Below are 17,186 nucleotides of genomic sequence, written 5' to 3'. Positions count from 1 at the left end.
CTGAAGAAGCGCATGTCCTACTCGGATTGCCACAAGTCCTCTAGCAAAAACACAGACAACATTTGCCCCCCAAGTCTCTACTCGTCCTCGGACACTGGAGACTTAAAACTGAGGAAAACTCGAATAGTCCTCGGAGAGAAATGTTTGGACTTCTGTTGACGCCACTACGAGATTTCCTGCCACGTGTTGAACCCCCATTGCTGAGCCCATCAATCCATGCAATTAATGAAGGGTCAGGTCTGCGGCCCGAAATATCTTTTCCTTACCCTAGGTGTCCTTTCAACTTATACTCTAGATTTCCCTTTTCCAATGCCAATGATCATGGTCCACACCTTTCTGATCTTCGACCCTTGGATCGTTCTCGAGTACCTATGTCCTAGGTAATCCGACGGTCGGGGTTAACTTACTTCACCCCAAGCATTGGACCTATAAAAGGTCGAGAACCAACTTTTCAACGTTATTGTAGCCCATTTCAAATTTCCCGTGCTTTCAACTCTTCAGCCTCTCGACCCATTTTCCAGTCGTGCATCCTTTCCAACTCCCCTGTCATTCTGGACGATTGGCGTGAAGCTTTGTACTTCTGGGTAAACGCCAAGTAGTTCTTCAAAGCTCGTACTCGATTCAACACAATTCGACGCTACATTTCGAGTAAGTATCCTTGAACTACGACTTTTTATTTTCGTGCGTGTTTGAGAATTTAGGATGCATGTTTAGGAGTTGTTTTTTGAGCCTTTTAGAGGCTGTTTTTGCCTTATTTGTAGTCGAAAATGGCCTAAATGGCTCATTTAGGCGCTCTGAAGTGTTTTGGGACGTTTCTCGTCATTCTGGGCCTTCGACTGAAATCTGGAAAATTTCCAGATTCTGACGATGTTCATCATCCCCGACGGTGTTCATCTTTTTCGGTGGTGTCTCTGGCGCCAGGTGCTTGGCTCCGAGGACATCCCAATGTCATTAGTCTCTCTTCCTTCCCCTTTCCCCGAGCAGTTGTCTTAGGGGTTCTCGTTTTGGCCTAACTTTCTTTGGGTCAAGGCGCTAACGGCTTGGTGTTTGTTTTAGATGTCCGAGGAGCTTCATCAACAAGGGTTCTACGCCTTCGACAACGAAATCCTTCAAATGGCACGAAAAGTGGAACAACGCCCCAAGAAGGGAAAATAAGTGGCTAGTAGCAGCCAAGCTCTCGTAGTACGGGAGAGCTCGAAACCAGTGGCGACGAGGCCTTTCAGAGCTGGTCTCTCAGAGGAAGGGGCCAATACGGGACCGACACCTTCAGACTCCCCTTACCCAGCCACAGGGTTCGAAGTAGTAGACCTCCCGAGAAAACTACGGCATAAAGGCGCGCTGCATGGGATCCTCGAAAACTACGGGATGGACGATAGTGAATTACTAGTGCGTCTATCTTGGGAGGACGAGAGGGCGCATGAGAGCACTCATGGGCTCGGGCCCTGGAACGCCTCTCATCTCCAAGCAGGTGTAGCCCTGCCATTGCATCAGTACTATGTCGACTTTCTCAAGTTTGTCGGCATAGCTCCTTTCTAACTGTCCCTGAATGGATATCAGGTACTGGCAGGGCTGTAAGTCTTGTACAAGAGGCAGAAGTGACCTACCCCAGCCAAAATACTGTACATCTACAGTTTTCGCCAATGCGCAAAGAAGGGGGGAAAAGGGGGATACTGTAACGCCCTGGTTACCCCAAGATAGTTATGGTGAACTTTGAACCGTGATTTAACTCGCTAACCGAATTCTTTGATTAAAAGCGTGCTTCTAGGTGTTATTAATAGGTTAAGGTGGAAAACCAATCAAAAGGAAAGGATATATTTTATAAAAACATAAAACTGTTCATGAGCCCATAAAAACGTTTACAAGTCATTTACAATGCAAAATGATCATTACAGTATAAAATTTACAACCCGCCGATCTAAGTGGCAAAAATAGGGTAAACCCCCTAGTTCCTTTGAGAACTCCTTGGCAGTGGTGGTCAAGCGGCCGCATATGTACACATCACCACCTAAGCTCTCCACTCAAGGCTGGGTGAGCTTTTCTTTCCCTTTACCTGCACCACATAGCACCCATGAGCCAAAGCTCAACAAGAAAACTCAATAATGCAAGAATATAATATCAAACGATGATCATAATAACCATCCAGGACTTTTAGTCCAAAATAGAGCAGTGACAGTTGTAAAAGTCACTAAGGTGGGTTCCGTTCCCTTACAGATAAGTGATCATTTCACTAGCTTAAACAAGATAGGTATCTGATGAAATAGTCACCAGCATAAACCTACCGAGTGAGCATAAAGTCACCAACGTGGGATTCCGTTCCCTTAGCCATGTGACAAGACAGTCACCTAGGCCTTTGGCCCTGGCTTTGAGTAACTAGTCATAGACTAGACAAGTGCTTATAATTTTCATCGAACTTAGGGTCGGTCCAGCATTAATGCTCCATATGAGTCATTCAATGTCGATGTCGATTAGATCTAATATTTTATTGGCTCTGCGTTCATGACGCTTATATCGTTTATGACTCTTAGGTCAGTAACACGCGACCAGTACCGATTCTAATTAGTCAGTGCCATACACAAGTAAGCGAGATTTGCTAAGCATTTAATATGCAATCAATGTCCACATTTAACAACCAATATGCCTCTATAATAACCACGCATGTCACATATAGGGTGCAGTTTTCTTACCTCTGGTTCGAGCGAGAATTAGTAAAAGAACAACCCTTGAGAATGATCAACCTTTTAGTTCCTTGACGGTCACCTGGTCATAACCAATTATAGGATTCCATCAATAAAATGAATAGCAAAGGTTCCCGAACCAAAACCTAGCCTCCGAGACATTGAATCCTACTAAATCGAGTAGTTGGATCGATCCCGAGGCCTAAGGCTTGAATCCCCAAGCCAAAAACCTATTTTTAGCCAAAATGCCACTAAGGGCTGCGGCCCTCCCTCACCATGCCGCGGCTCGCCCCTCAACCAGAAGCAGCCCCCTTTCAACTCCTCAGCACGGGTCGTGGCCCTTCATCTCCATGTCGCGGCTCTTCGGCCCTGCAGCTTCTTCCTTCCTCTTCCTCAAGCTTGGGCCGCGACGCTCTAGAACAGAGCCGCGACCCCACTTGAAACTCAGCCAAAACCCCTATTTTTTTCCCTTCGAACTCATTCTAAAACCTCATTAAAACTCCCCCAACATCACCAAGCAAAGCCACCAATTATTACTACAACTTACCCACCATACAAGCATCAAAACCCAAGTAAATTTCCTCAAAAACTTCCATTGATTCTCAACTAAACACTTCAAATTTCTTAATTGAAAACCATTAGAAAAACAGATTATAGCTAATGTTTCATGGATGAATTCTTACCTCAAGCTGGATTTAAGTCCTCTTCAATGGATGAACTAAAGCCCTAAGCTCCAAACTTTGATTCCTAGCTTGGTTCTTCAAATTGAGGTTCAAAACTTGAAAAGAAGAAGAGAGAAGAGTGATGATCGGATGAAGGAATGAGAAAGCTCTGTTTTGATAAGCTTCTACAGTCTACATGCTCTATATATATCTTAGGGGTGGTGAAAATACTATTATGCCCCTAGGTCATTTAAAGGTTTCTAAAGACTCCCAAGGGTAAAACCGCCATTTTCCACCTATTTCATTAATTATAATTAACGCCCTCCAATTCCCGTTATTCTCGATATCCTCAGATACCAATAATTCATATCCCATTACCCTTTAATTCCCGGCAACGCTCTAATCACCAAATTACCCCGAGACTCACCCCGAGCCCCGAGCTTAAACCTGTTATGACCAAACCGATAGTTTGAATTCAAAGATCATCTCATGTCGAACAACTCAAACAAATCCACATTATAATGTGGCCTCAACAATAGTTCACCGATATGCATACAAATATACAATTATGCCCTCAACGGGCCAAATTACCAAAATACCCCTGTGATGAAATGTGGACCCACATGCATACATTTAACATCATATTATAATATAATTCACATAAATATGCATATAATAGTTTAATGGCATAATGAAACAATTATGGCCCTCCCAGCCTACTAATCCAACCATTAAACTACATTAGGGATTTTGGGGCATTATAGATACTACACCCTGATGAAGCACACGGTCCCAAGGAGAGGCTACAAAGCCCTATGCGGCAATGAGAATCATGCTCGGGCCTACAAGGACCAATTTTTTTGGGCAGACGCCTTCCCTACAAGAACCAACCCCACATTACTTTTGGACTTCACTACAGTTGGTAAGTTTGTCCTTGTGCAAATTAGTACGATAGTGTTAAGTATCCTTGTCTGTGTCATCTTAATCAGGTCTGTTTTGTCGCACTCCCTTCATCGATTCTTTCGATGAAAGACATCGGGTGATGGAATCCATTCGCCCCGAGGAGCTAGAGCTCGGCTTCCTCGTCACGGATGCCCACCTCAAACGATATGGGCTGCTGCAGGCGAGGCAGAGCATAAATCCGGTGGTGTTAACCGAATTCCGGGATTCGAAGTAATCTCGGTATGTAGCAAGACTACACACAGAGTATATGGCAGCGAAGGAACATCATCAGTACTTACAACGCCTTCGCAAGGAGCATACAGAGAGTGTCCTCACCATTAAGGTAGTTGTAGAGGCAAAGGAAGACGAGGAACTCGAGGCGGAGCTCGAGGTGGGAATCGAATCATCTTCCATGCCTCAAGGTAAATCTCCGATTACACTTTACTACCCTAGGCGTGTAAGGGAGGAAACTAGTCCCAACCATTCATTCTTTTCTCCCTCCCTTCTCGAATGTGACCAAGTCTCAGAGCATCACTGGTCTGCAGAGGAGTACCAAGATTACCAGGATCTCATCGATGTGTTCCTCTGCAATCCGAGGAGGAAGAGTCACCCTCAAGGTTTTGTGCCTCTTGATGAGTCGACGACCATGCACACCTCCTAGTTTTGTCAGTACGAAACCAACTTAACACAGGAGATGGGTCGACTCATACGCAAATTTGCTAATATTGTCCTCAATTTATGAGGAGCCTGATCGTGGTGGGACTCCCGATGAGTTTTATTTTTCTTTTCTACACATGTGTTTATTCTGTTGTGGTTTTCCTTTCTTTTATCAGGACTAACCAGGGTGTTTCCTTTGTGCAGACAATATGTGCCTTTCCGATTTGGTGCTTTTGAAACGTCAAAGGGTGTCGGGGCCTTCTGAGATTAACATCTCGAAAACTCCAACAATGATGCACACGCCGATGTTGACTACCCAAGCACCTTCTGCCACTGCTCCTACAGCCCCTGCCCCGAGCGCAACAGCTGCCGGTGAGGTCATTGACCTCGAGATCTTTTCTCCCCGAGATGAGGGATTCTCCAGGAAAGGCAAAGAGATCCCTTCCAACCCCCCTCAAGCCAAGGTCCCCCAGTTGGTCATCTTCTCAGAGAACTATGAAGATGGAAGATGATGAGTCGGAGTTACATAGGGAGGTCACCGAGTACTACAACACTCGTATCGGGGAGGGCAACGAGAATGACCAACTCTTGGTCGAATTCTTGCGCGAGGACTGGCCAAAGGAACCCATCGCTCCTCCTCGTCGTGAAGGGCTAGAACCTCTCCTCGCTGGGAGAATTGGAGACAGGGATTTATCGCTCAGCACAGAGCTCATGCAGGGACTAGCGGCGTCCTTATGCGAGATGCCCTCTAGCAGCTTCGCCCGTTGCGGAAGTGACAATGAGGTTGTGCTGGTGGAAACTAGCCACCATGCTTCCATGAGGGTAAGTCTCTTAATTTCTGTCCAAGTTTAGTGTATATTTTCTATCTTTTTGGCTGACTTGGTATTCTGATTTTATAGACCGCAGCTTTCAATCAACGACTCGGGGACCTAGTGCTGATGCGGTCTCTCGAGCTGAAGAAGACTTGGGAGGAGTTGGTTCGGGTCCAGGTGGAGCTTGCTCAACTCTAGGAGATCGCAGTCCCCCTGGAGGAACATTCGTGGCTCCCGAAAGAAGTGGAGGACACCAAGGCCCGTGTCCGAGAGGTGGAGGACTAACTGGTCACTAAGAGGTCAAATCATTTTGTCTTGGAGGAAACATCCTCCAAGTTACTGGAAGATGTTGCAGGGCGCACGCGAACCATGGAGGAGGAACTGGCCCAAGTCCGATAAGAGCTTCAGTTGAGCCAAGTGGAGTCTCGAGCCCGTGTCGATGAGCTGGAGAAAACCAATAAAGGACTGGCCAAAGACCTTGACGTGATGGCCAAGGACATGCTCTTTGTTGCGTGGCAGAGCAATAGAGACATGGATCTCTCATTCACATAGGATCTTGACATGAGGACTAAGTTCAAGGCACGTCTCAAGGTAGACACTGCCCGCATGGCTCAGGAGAGAGAGGCTTCGGCGGTGGGTCACGCCCCCGAGGCTAACCCAGTGATCGAGTTGGTGGTAGAGGTGCCACTAGGCGAAGGCCCCTAGTAACTTTGTCGTGTCTATAACTTTTTCTTTTTAAACTGAGTAGGCCTGCTTGCCATAGCTTATTGGGGCATAGACAACCAACGAGCACTGAGCATAGTTGTAACTATTTTAAAAAAAAAACTACGCAGCTTGCACTACTCTTACTACTTTGGTTCTTAGGTCTTGTTTCGTTTGCTTTGGTTCTATGAATTCAACGTAACACGACTGTCACGAGAAGAAGAACTTGAACCATTTTAAACACTTGATTTGGTTCTACAAATTCAACGTAACACGACTGTCATGAGAACAAGAACTCAAACTATTTTAAACACTTGATTTGGTTCTATAAATTCAATGTAATACGACTATCACGAGAACAAGAACTCAAACCATTTTAAGCAATTGATTTGGTTCTATAAATTCAACGTAACACGATTGTCACGAGAACAAGAACTTAAACCATTTTAAACATTTGATTTGGTTCTATAAATTCGACGTAACATGACTATCACGAGAACAAGAACTCAAACCATTTTAAACACTTGATTTGGTTCTATAAATTCAACGTAACACGACTGCCACGAGAACAAGAACTCAAACTATTTTATAGGTTGTTCTAGGTTTAGTCTCTTATAGGCTCGTAGTCCTAGAAGTGATTTTAACACAAATTTTAGCATTAATCTAACATAGTTCACCGTACCCAAGCTCCTTCGACTCGAGGTGGAGTCTGTCTGTCATCCCCTTGTACCTCTGTAGTCCAAGGACTCAGGGTTTCAGGAGTTCTTGCACATTGATTGCCTACCCCCTGAGTATGCACTACTCGGGAAGTCAGCCAGGGGCTTTAACCATGCTCTTCGGGCTCGATGTCCTTAGGAGGTGATGTTAATGGGGTGTCCAAGTACGAATGACTCGGGTATCCGTTCACATCTTGAAGATTAGGATTTCATTATTACTCCTCGGGTGTGCACTGTCCTCAAGAGGTAACCTGAATCTCTAAATTTGCGTTATCGTACTTTTTACGCTAGGTTTTCTCCAGGTCAGCTATGGGATCCTACGACACTAGGGGCGCTTCACTTGTTGACTATCCAAGCTCCCCATGTCTTGGACTTCCCAACACTATAATATTCGAGGCATTTGGACTTGAGCATACTCCTCGGGCGCGGTGTCCTCGGGAGGCGTCCCAAGTCTGCTTTGGGACCAAATATGTAATACTCGATCATCCGTTCGCATCTTGAGCTCAAAGACTTGGTCAGTGCTCCTTAGGCTCGATGTTCACGGGAGATGACAAAAGTCTATTCTCGAGCTACTAAGATTGTCTAATTTCTAGGTGTTAAGCATATTCTACTTAGTCTCCTAGGTTAGATTCAATTAGTTTCCTAGGTTTTTTCTATACTTAGGGTGGCAACACTAGGCTTACTCTGGTTGACAAGCTTAGTTTCCTAGGTCGTTCCCTATGAGGCGTGATTCTGCCCTAACTCCATGCCTCCCAAGTGATCGGAGAATAATCTGCGATCACTTGTCTGAGCGAGCGGGTGCTCTTTCATAGCATTAATAGAATAAAGGGAACCAAAAAATATAAGCAAATAATAAATTTCTTACCGTGTTTTACATACACAATTTCCATTAAATGTGCTCGAAGGCTACAAGGGATACCACAGAAATAAATAAGTTTTACTTATCATATTACTGGTAATACCGACAAAGATGCTCAACATTCCAGGCGTGGGGAATCAACTCCCTACTAAGTTAGGTTAACTTGTATGTTCCCGGACACACAACGCTCTCGACTTGGTATGGACCTTCCTAGTTAAGTCTCAACACTCATGCATCAGGGTCTCGGACGGCTAAGAAGACTCTTTGCAACACCAGATCTCCGACCCCAAACTTTTTATCCTTCACCTTAAAGTTAAAATACCTGGCTGCCTTCTTAGGATTCTACCCAAAGCTGAGAAGCTTCGCGTTGCTCCTCCACGAGGTCTAGGGATTCTTGCAGTAAAGCATGGTTTGTGGTCGGTCATACGTATCTCGTCGATGTATGGAGATTTCTGCTTCAACTGGGAGCATAGCCTCATACCCATAGGCCATCAAGAAGGGCGAATGGCCAGTGAAGGTCTTGGCAATGGTGCGATAGCTCCACAATGCCCTAGGCAACTCCTCGGGCCAAGCTCCTTTTGCCTGTTCCAGCATTTTCTTTAGAGTGGACTTGAGTGTCTTGTTAACTTTTTCCACTTGGCCATTGGCCTGCGGATGGGCCACAAAGGAGAAGCTCTTGATAACTCCATGCCATTGACAAAAGTCCGTGAATACTTCACTCTCGAACTGCAATCCATTGTTGGAGACTATCTTCCTCGGGAGCCCGTATCGACAAATGATGTTCTTGATGACAAGTTCCAAGGCTTTTTTTAGAGGTGATCGTAGCGAGTGGCTCAGCCTCAACCCACTTCGTGAAGTAGTCGATGACCACTATGGCATATTTCATTCCTCCCTTCCCCTGTAGGTTGGGACTCGATAAGGTCGATACCCCAGACAGTGAAATGCCATGGGTGTTGGGAATTGTAGTTGACAAATGTTTTAAATAAAATAAATAACTGAATTGAATTATCATATATATATAGACTATGTTCGATATTATATGATAATATTAAGTGAATATCATAAAATTCTAAAGTTTATCTATGTGGTCTTAATCTCATATTGGTATGGGAGGATCGAGATTAAGATAATAAACTTAAATAGTTCACAGTGAAATAAAGTTATGGAATCTTTAGATTAATTACTGCTAGTACGGTCCACTAGTATTATGAATACATGTGACCTAGATCTGGGTTACTAGTGTATTAGGACACTTTAGTGGATGTACTTTGCATGCTGAGAGTATGTAGAACTGAACCACATGTGATTTGTTAATACTTGTTTAAGCATCGTTTCATAGTATTAATCAAACACATCAAACGATGATCATATACACGATAATCTTAATCGTGAGGTTGCTATGAACTCCTATATATTTCATGTGATCCTTTGATTCTTGTGTTAAGGTTTGACATAATGATCAGGCTAAGAACAATTGTTTTGGGGACTGAATGATGTATATGACCGGGGACATAGTTTAACAAATATGGAATCTATACCTTCTTATAGATTGAATAAGGTTCCCTATTGGGTTGGCTTTTGGAACTGAAAAAGTTATGAGCGCTCACGTCACAAACTTGATGTGACACAACCTTCACTAGTAAAGTCAATGGTACTCTAGGAACAAGATATAGCTAAAAGGGTAAAACGATAATTTTATTCCTTTTAATTATGAACCATTAATAGAGGATTAATGTTGAATGTAATAATTATATTAATAGACACTTTATTCTTTAATAAAACACCCAGTAAATATATGTCTACAATTATCAAGAGTTCAATCTCATGTTTTTAGTGGAGTAATCATGAGATTAATAAATATGATTATTTAATCAAAGAGCTTTGATTAATAATGTAATATTTATTGGAGCTTGATATTATAGGTCCACAGGTCCCCATGGTGGCTCTATCAACACATATCAATGTAAGAGTTGATACAATGGTGTAACTGTAATTTGGGAATTTGAGAAGAATTTATTCTTCGGGTTAAGTATGCAATTATATGATATATAAATTTTTAATTTAGAATTAATTATTAATTTAAATATATAAATTTTTGAATTTCATATATATAAATAAATAATTTTTTTAAAATTAATTATTTTATTTGAGTGGGAGAAAATAAAATTGGTAAGTCAAAAATAGTTTTTGATTTATTTAATTTTAAAAGAGGATGATTATCAATTTGAATTTTGAATTTAAATTTTGAAATATGGTTGTCATCTTTTCCTTAAAAAGATTAACACCTTATTTTGTGTGAGATTGATTTTAATTAAATAAAAGAAAAATACAAAATCCCTGAAAAGGGAATAGCAGTACACGCTTGACACAGTCCAAGGACTGTGTCATGCGTGTACCACATATACAGATATTGTATCTATATAGTTTTTATTTTATTTATTTAATTAATTAAATAATTTGAAAATGATTTTTCAAATTGGTTATGTTATATATTTACATAAATCAAATCATATCATCATTATGATATTTTATTATATTACTATTATTATTATTAGGAATAATAAGGTAATAAAATTCTCTATATATATGATATAGAAGAAGAAGAGAGAAAAAAAATACATACACATAAATAGAAAGAAAACACACAACAACACAGAGACAATTCAAAATGATTCTTAGAGTTTTTGTCACACAAAACTCTTTTTCTTCTTCTTCTTCTTCTTCTTTATTCTAGCCATTCTCAGACTATAATCCAAGTTCTCATGTGTTGAGAAATACTTGTGATTCCTAAAATACAAACTCACGTTCTCTATGTGGCCACACACATCTTGAGGTGTAGAGAATACTTCAGAAGATCGTGGTTTGAGTGCTCAAAGCTTTGGATAGGAAGATCGTTAATATTACGAAAAGACTCAAGGACACTTGATAGACTTCAAGAGGTAAAAGTTTATGTTTTTTTTTTATTTTTTTTTGTATTTATATGTTTTATATAAATATATTGTATATTTATATATTTGTTGCATGACTAATAATATTGTATGTTAATGTTTCTGGATCGTTTTTCTTGGTCATATAAACTGTTTATATAATTAATGAATTTTTTTATTGTTGTTGTTCATAATAATACAACAATGGGCCCACCACGCAAAGTTTTCGCTGTGTGCTCTGAATGTTTTCCAACAATGGGCTGGTCATTTGTGCAAGCTCATTTGGAGGCGCTCGGGGGATGTTGGCGAAGCGCCGACACTTGTTGCATTTCTTAACATATTCTATCGCGTCTCCATTCATGGTGGGCCAAAAGTATCCTTGCCTTAAGATCTTTTTGGAAAGGCTCTGCCCCTCAGAGTGATCTCCGCAAAAACCCTCATGTACTTCTCGAAGTATCAGACTGGCTTCTTGCTTGGACACACACCGAACCAAAGGCAAAGAGTAACCTTGCCGATAAAGCCTATTGTCCATGATTATGTACCTTGGTACTTGATAGGGAAACTTCTGAGCTGCCTTCTTATCTTGGGGCAGCTCCCCAGAGACGAGATATTTTACTATTGGCTCCATCCACCCATCTTGGGGTTATATAGATTCTACCTCGCCGGGAGCTGAGATACTCGGAGACTCCAAGTAATCAATGGGTACCACATTGATCAACTCAGCGTCTTTGGTTGTGGCCAACTTAGCCAGGGCATCAACATTGGAATTCTGCTCTCGCAACACCTGTTGAATAGTGAATATTATGAAGTTATGCATCATATGTTAAGCCTTGGCCAGATACGTTGCCATTTTTGTTCCCCGGGCCTGGTACTATCCAAGTACTTGGTTCACCTCAAGTTGGGAATCAATAAAAATCTCGAGGCCCTCGGCTTTGAGCTCTAGTGCCACGTGGAGCCCAGGGATTAAGGCTTCGTACTCCACTTCATTGTTAGAGGCGTTGAACCCAAAGCAGAGGGCAATATGCACTGTGTGCCCCTCGGGGGAGACCAAAATAAGTCCAACCCCTACACCCATTTTCATTTGAAGATTTGTCCACAAACAGCTTCCAGGCTGGTCCGACCGCTGGGGTACCATCAGTCTTCTCTTGATTCCCCGTGCACTCGGTGATGAAATCAACGAGTGCCTGACCTTTTATGGAAGTCCTCGAATGGTAGGTGATGTCGAACTGACTCAACTCCACCAACCACTTCAAGAGTCTTCCCGATGACTCTAGTCTTTGAAGGACTTGTCTAAGGAGATGGTTAGTAAGGACCTTAATCAAATGCGCCTGGAAGTAGGGCCTCAGCTTTCGAGAAGCCATCATTAGGAAAAAAGTTAATTTCTCCATCGGCGGGTACCTAGATTTTGCACCGATGAGTCTTTTGCTAACGTAATAGACAGGGTGCTGAACCCGGCCTTCCTCCTACACCAACGTGGCATTGATACCATTCTCCGACGACCATATAGAGTAGGAGAAGCTCTCTGCCTACTGGTTTGGAGAGAATCGAAGGATTTTCCATGTGCGCCTTGAGTTGTTGGAATGCCTGTTCTCACTATTCTGACCATTCAAATCTCTAACTTTCCCGGAGGACATTAAAGAAAGGGATGCACTTGTCCGTCGCCTTGGAGACAAAATGACTCAAAGTTGCGATCCTCCCTGTCAGACTTTGCACGTCTTTATGCTTCCAAGGAGGCGACATATTGGTTAGGGTCTTGATCTTCTCGGGGTTTGCCTCAATTCCCTTAGCACTGACAATGAAGCCTAGGAACTTACCGGAGGCAACCCAAATGTGCACTTTTGGGGGGTTTAATTTCATTCCGAACTGGCAGAGCACTATGAAAACCCCCGCCAAGTCGCCCACATGTTCGGGGGCTATCCTAGACTTGACCAGCATGTTGTCCACGTAAACCTCCATGTTTCACCCCAACTGGTTCTTCAACATCTTATAAATCGGCCTCTGGTAGGTGGCCTCGACATTCTTCAGTCTGAAGGGCATCAAGATGTAACAGTAGACACTCTTATCGGTCCAAAAGCTAGTACGCTCCTGGTTTGCGACATGCATGGATATCTGGTTATATCCCAAGTATGCATCCATGAACGACATCAACTTGTAGCCAGAGGTGGCGTCGACAATTTGATTGATCTTGGGGAGCGGAAAGCAGTCCTTCAGACAAGCCTTGTTAAGGTCTGAGAAATCGATGCATGTCTTCCAAGTTCCGTTTAGCTTTGGCGCGAGAACAGGATTGGATAGCCACCTGGGGTACTGGGCTTCTCGAATAAATCAGTTGGAGAGGAGCTTGTCTACTTCAGCCTTGAGAGCCTATTTTCGATTGATCAAACGTTCTTTGTTTCTGTTGGACGGGAGAAAAGTTAAGATCAACATTCAAGGCGTGAAATATGATGTTCAGATCGATACCAGTAATGTCTGAATGCGACCATGCGAACACATCTTGGTTTTCTCAATGGAAGCCCACCAATGCCTCTTGGACTTCCGTTTTCAAGCTTCCCCTAACTTTCATTTTTCTATCTGAGGTGGAGCTATTAAAAATTACCTCCTCCACCTCCTCTATTGGCTCAATAGACCTCTCCTCTTGAACCCTCGAATCCAATTCATCGGGCTCGGTCTCCTGGAAAGCCAGTAATTCTGATGTCTTGGGCTTCTTAAGGCCTTCCTCCACCACCATTACGAGAGTTTTAAGAGAGACATTGTAACACTGTCTCGCCTCTTTCTGGTCTCCGCGAACGGTACCAATTCTTGCATCCATGGGAAACTTCATGCACAACTAGCGGACGGAGGTGACGGCTCAAAATTCCACAATTGCAGGTCGCCCCAAGATGGCGTTATCCACCGAGGAACAATCTACCACCACAAATGTGCAGTATTTGAAGGCCTGGCGAGGCACCTCTCCAAGCATTACAAGTAGTTTTATCTGTCCCATCAGGATGAGGGCCTCTCCTAAGAATCCGTAGAGAGTCGAGGCACATGGGGACAAGTCTGTCGTGGTCAGCCCTATTTTCTCAAAGGCTGACATAAACATGATGTTCATCGAACTACCATTATCTACCAGAATCCGTGCCACCATTTTGTTGGAGATTTGGCTCTCCATTACCAATGGGTCGTGGTGCGCAAATGCACTCTCCGAGCATCGTCTTTGGAGAATGTTATGACTTGGTCAGTCATTCAGGACATTTGGGCAGGCAGCTAAGCCAAAGCCATCACCTCATCATCATGATTCAAAGCTTGCGCATACCTGTTCTGCGAGCTTTAGGAGGTACCACCCAAGTGGGGTCCTCCCGAGATGGTTCCTCCTTGCTCGTTCACCGGGGAAGGTCCTTGGGCCATTGGGTGTTGTGGGACCACAAGAGCTACTGTTGGAACCTGTGGAGCAACAGGTGGCACGAGTGGTCCTGCCAAGGGGGGTTGTGCCGAACGCACTCTACCCTTAACATATTGGTGGAGATGTCCTAGCTTGATGAGGTTCTTGATCTCATCCTTGAGCTGGCAACACTCTTTAGTGTGGTGCCCTATGTCGTTGTGGAAACGACAAAATTTACCAAGGTCCTGCTTTTCCCTGTCTCTCTGGATGGGCTGCGACTTCCTGTACTGAACGTGTTGTGTCGTGGCCATGAAGATATTTTCTCGGGAGTCTACCAAGTCAGTATACTCAAAGTACTGTGAGACATACTTCTCGCTAGAGTTAGCCCCCTGCTCAGCCTGCATGGTTCCATTTCCCTTAGACCTCTGGCCCTTGCCCTTTCCCCCACGTCTACTATTGCCAAGAGCTCGACTGGATTCAGGAGGCTGGGATGGAGCAGCAACTCCAGCACTGAATGCAGGCTGAAAAACACTGTATCCAGTGGGCGCCGCCTCGTACCCTACTGGAGCCATACTGAATCCAGAAGTGGCATGGCGCTAAAATCAGAAGGCGGAACACTTTGGCTGTGTTGGACTCCCCCCAAGCTCGGTTGGACGGGAGCATAAGGGGGATATTGGATTCCTGAAGTCAGGGGCTAGGTGTGGTCGAAGTAGGGAAGGTGGCGGGTACTCCGAAAATCCCAATTTGGGTATCCTCCCATCTAATATATTCTTGTGCTTGACGAATGAAGTCGTCGATTCATCGGCATCCCCTCCGCTGGAGGTCATCCTAGAGCGAGGACCCCGCGCGAATGCCAACCTGTAAGGCCATTAACTGCTGACCACCATCAACTCTCTTGGTTCTCGGTGCTTCCTCCTTGAAGCGTTTGATGTATGCCTTGAGAGTTTCGAAGGGCCCTTGTTTTATGTTAGCCAAGGCATTGACCTCGAAGCTTACCTTCTGAATTCCTATGAATTGCCTTCAGAAGGCAGACGACAATTGATGCTATGATTGAATGGATCTTGGTCAAAGCTTTTTGAACCATTCATCTGCTGGTCCAGTCAGGGTGATCAGGAACACATGACACTTAGAGTCATCGGAGATGCGATGCACCGACATTAATCTGTTGAACTTAGACAAGTGTTATGTGGGGTCCAAGCCACCATCATAGGGCGGTATGGTCGGCATCTTGAAACCTAGTGGTAGAGGTGCCTCAACAATGTAAGGAGCACATGACTCCACTTATTTTTCTTCTGAGTCAGATTCGTGGCCCTGTCGCCTGGCCATTCTGAGCATGATCCACTTCAGGCTTTCTAACTCTACGCGGACCAGGTCACGATCACGGTTGATGCTCTGAACTAGGTTATATCTTCTCTGGGTGTTGAGAATGTCCCGAAGATCTGATAAACCTCTCCCGGCGGGCTTGTGCCCACCTGCCTTATTGCATCTTCGGGCATTGAGGTTGTCTCACAAGTCAGCTCGACCGCGAAACACCCCGTTATCCTCGCAACGAGCCACCTCGGTTTCACAGTCGAACTCGACATTTTCATCATTTATCGAGACATTGATGCCACATCATCGGTTCAGTGAGGCGTTCCTGGGGCAAGCCCCCAGACCGTTGTTCTGACGGGGTTGGCAAAGTCCCAAGGGGATACCACCTCCAGGCCTCACGCGATCTGTATGGGCACATCGGGGCGGAATGCCCCAAGCTCCACAGGCCCTGACGGCCTGGCGGTGTCCTCGTGCCCCTGGGCCATTATACTTACTTGCCTGCTTGGGACTTTGGTGGTCCTCGAGATCTTGAGAAGCCTTCTTCTTCCTTGGAGCAGGATTCTTGTTGACTTTCCCTTTGCCGCGATCCTGTGGTGGCATCGGGGTTCCAACTCTTGCTGATTGTTTGGAGGGCATTCTAGCTGGCGGATCTTGTGCCTCTGCAGCCGGGTGCTTGGGAGGCACTCTAGCTATATTGACATGTGGCACTCCAACAAGGTTCACAGGTGGCACGCTAGTTGGGTGCCCAGGTGGTATATTGACATTAGGGTCCACTCGCAGCCCCTGTGCTGCAAGAGCGGTCTTCATGGAAAGTACCATCTCCTATAGGGCGCAATGTTACCCTCTTAAGCATCGATCTTTTGTTGTTGGGTGGCCACCAGCTCATGGAGCACCACCACCTCTGGTGTTTCCTCCACGCCCATGGGCTGAGGGTATTCTTCCTCATAATATCCTTGGTTGACACCATCATCTTCGCCGTCGTACTCGGCATCTTCGTCGTAATCCTCCACCATCTAAGGCATGTCCTGAGGTGGCTATCGACTGGGTTCTCCTCCTTCAACTCTAGTAGGAGGGAGTACGTCATCTGTAACATTTCTTCGAGTAGTTACCATGGCTGTGAGTGTTCTGAATGCTTTCTTCAAGCTCTTAATGAAAACACCAAAATATTGACTGTCTTTTTCACTATCAACCTTAAACGAGAGATTAAAGAAATAAACAACAAGAACACCAAGATTTTTACGTGGTTCAGGCTATAAAAGAGCCATAGTCCACTAGTCTCAGGTATTTAGAAGGATTGGAAGCTTGTTAGAGCAAGCTTTTATGGAGTTTTCTTAGGCAACATTTATATTGCTCCGAGTACAAGTATTATGACGCCCCATGTCACTATGGCTGCTTTCTGGAATGACGACTGGCCCTACAAACCAACACAAGTCTTTTCAGCGTGCTTTGTCCTCACTTACATGCTTCCTAGGAAAACTTCCCAAGAGGTCACCCATCCCTAGATTATCCTAGGTCAAGCACGCTTAACTTTGGAGTTCTCAAGTGATGGGCTACCGAAAAGAAGT

Source organism: Humulus lupulus, chromosome X (genome assembly GCF_963169125.1).
Source record: "Humulus lupulus chromosome X, drHumLupu1.1, whole genome shotgun sequence".
In the NCBI taxonomy this organism is placed as follows: Eukaryota; Viridiplantae; Streptophyta; class Magnoliopsida; order Rosales; family Cannabaceae; genus Humulus; species Humulus lupulus.
The sequence above is the reverse complement of the archived record's forward strand: the minus strand, read 5'-3'. Positions refer to the sequence as shown.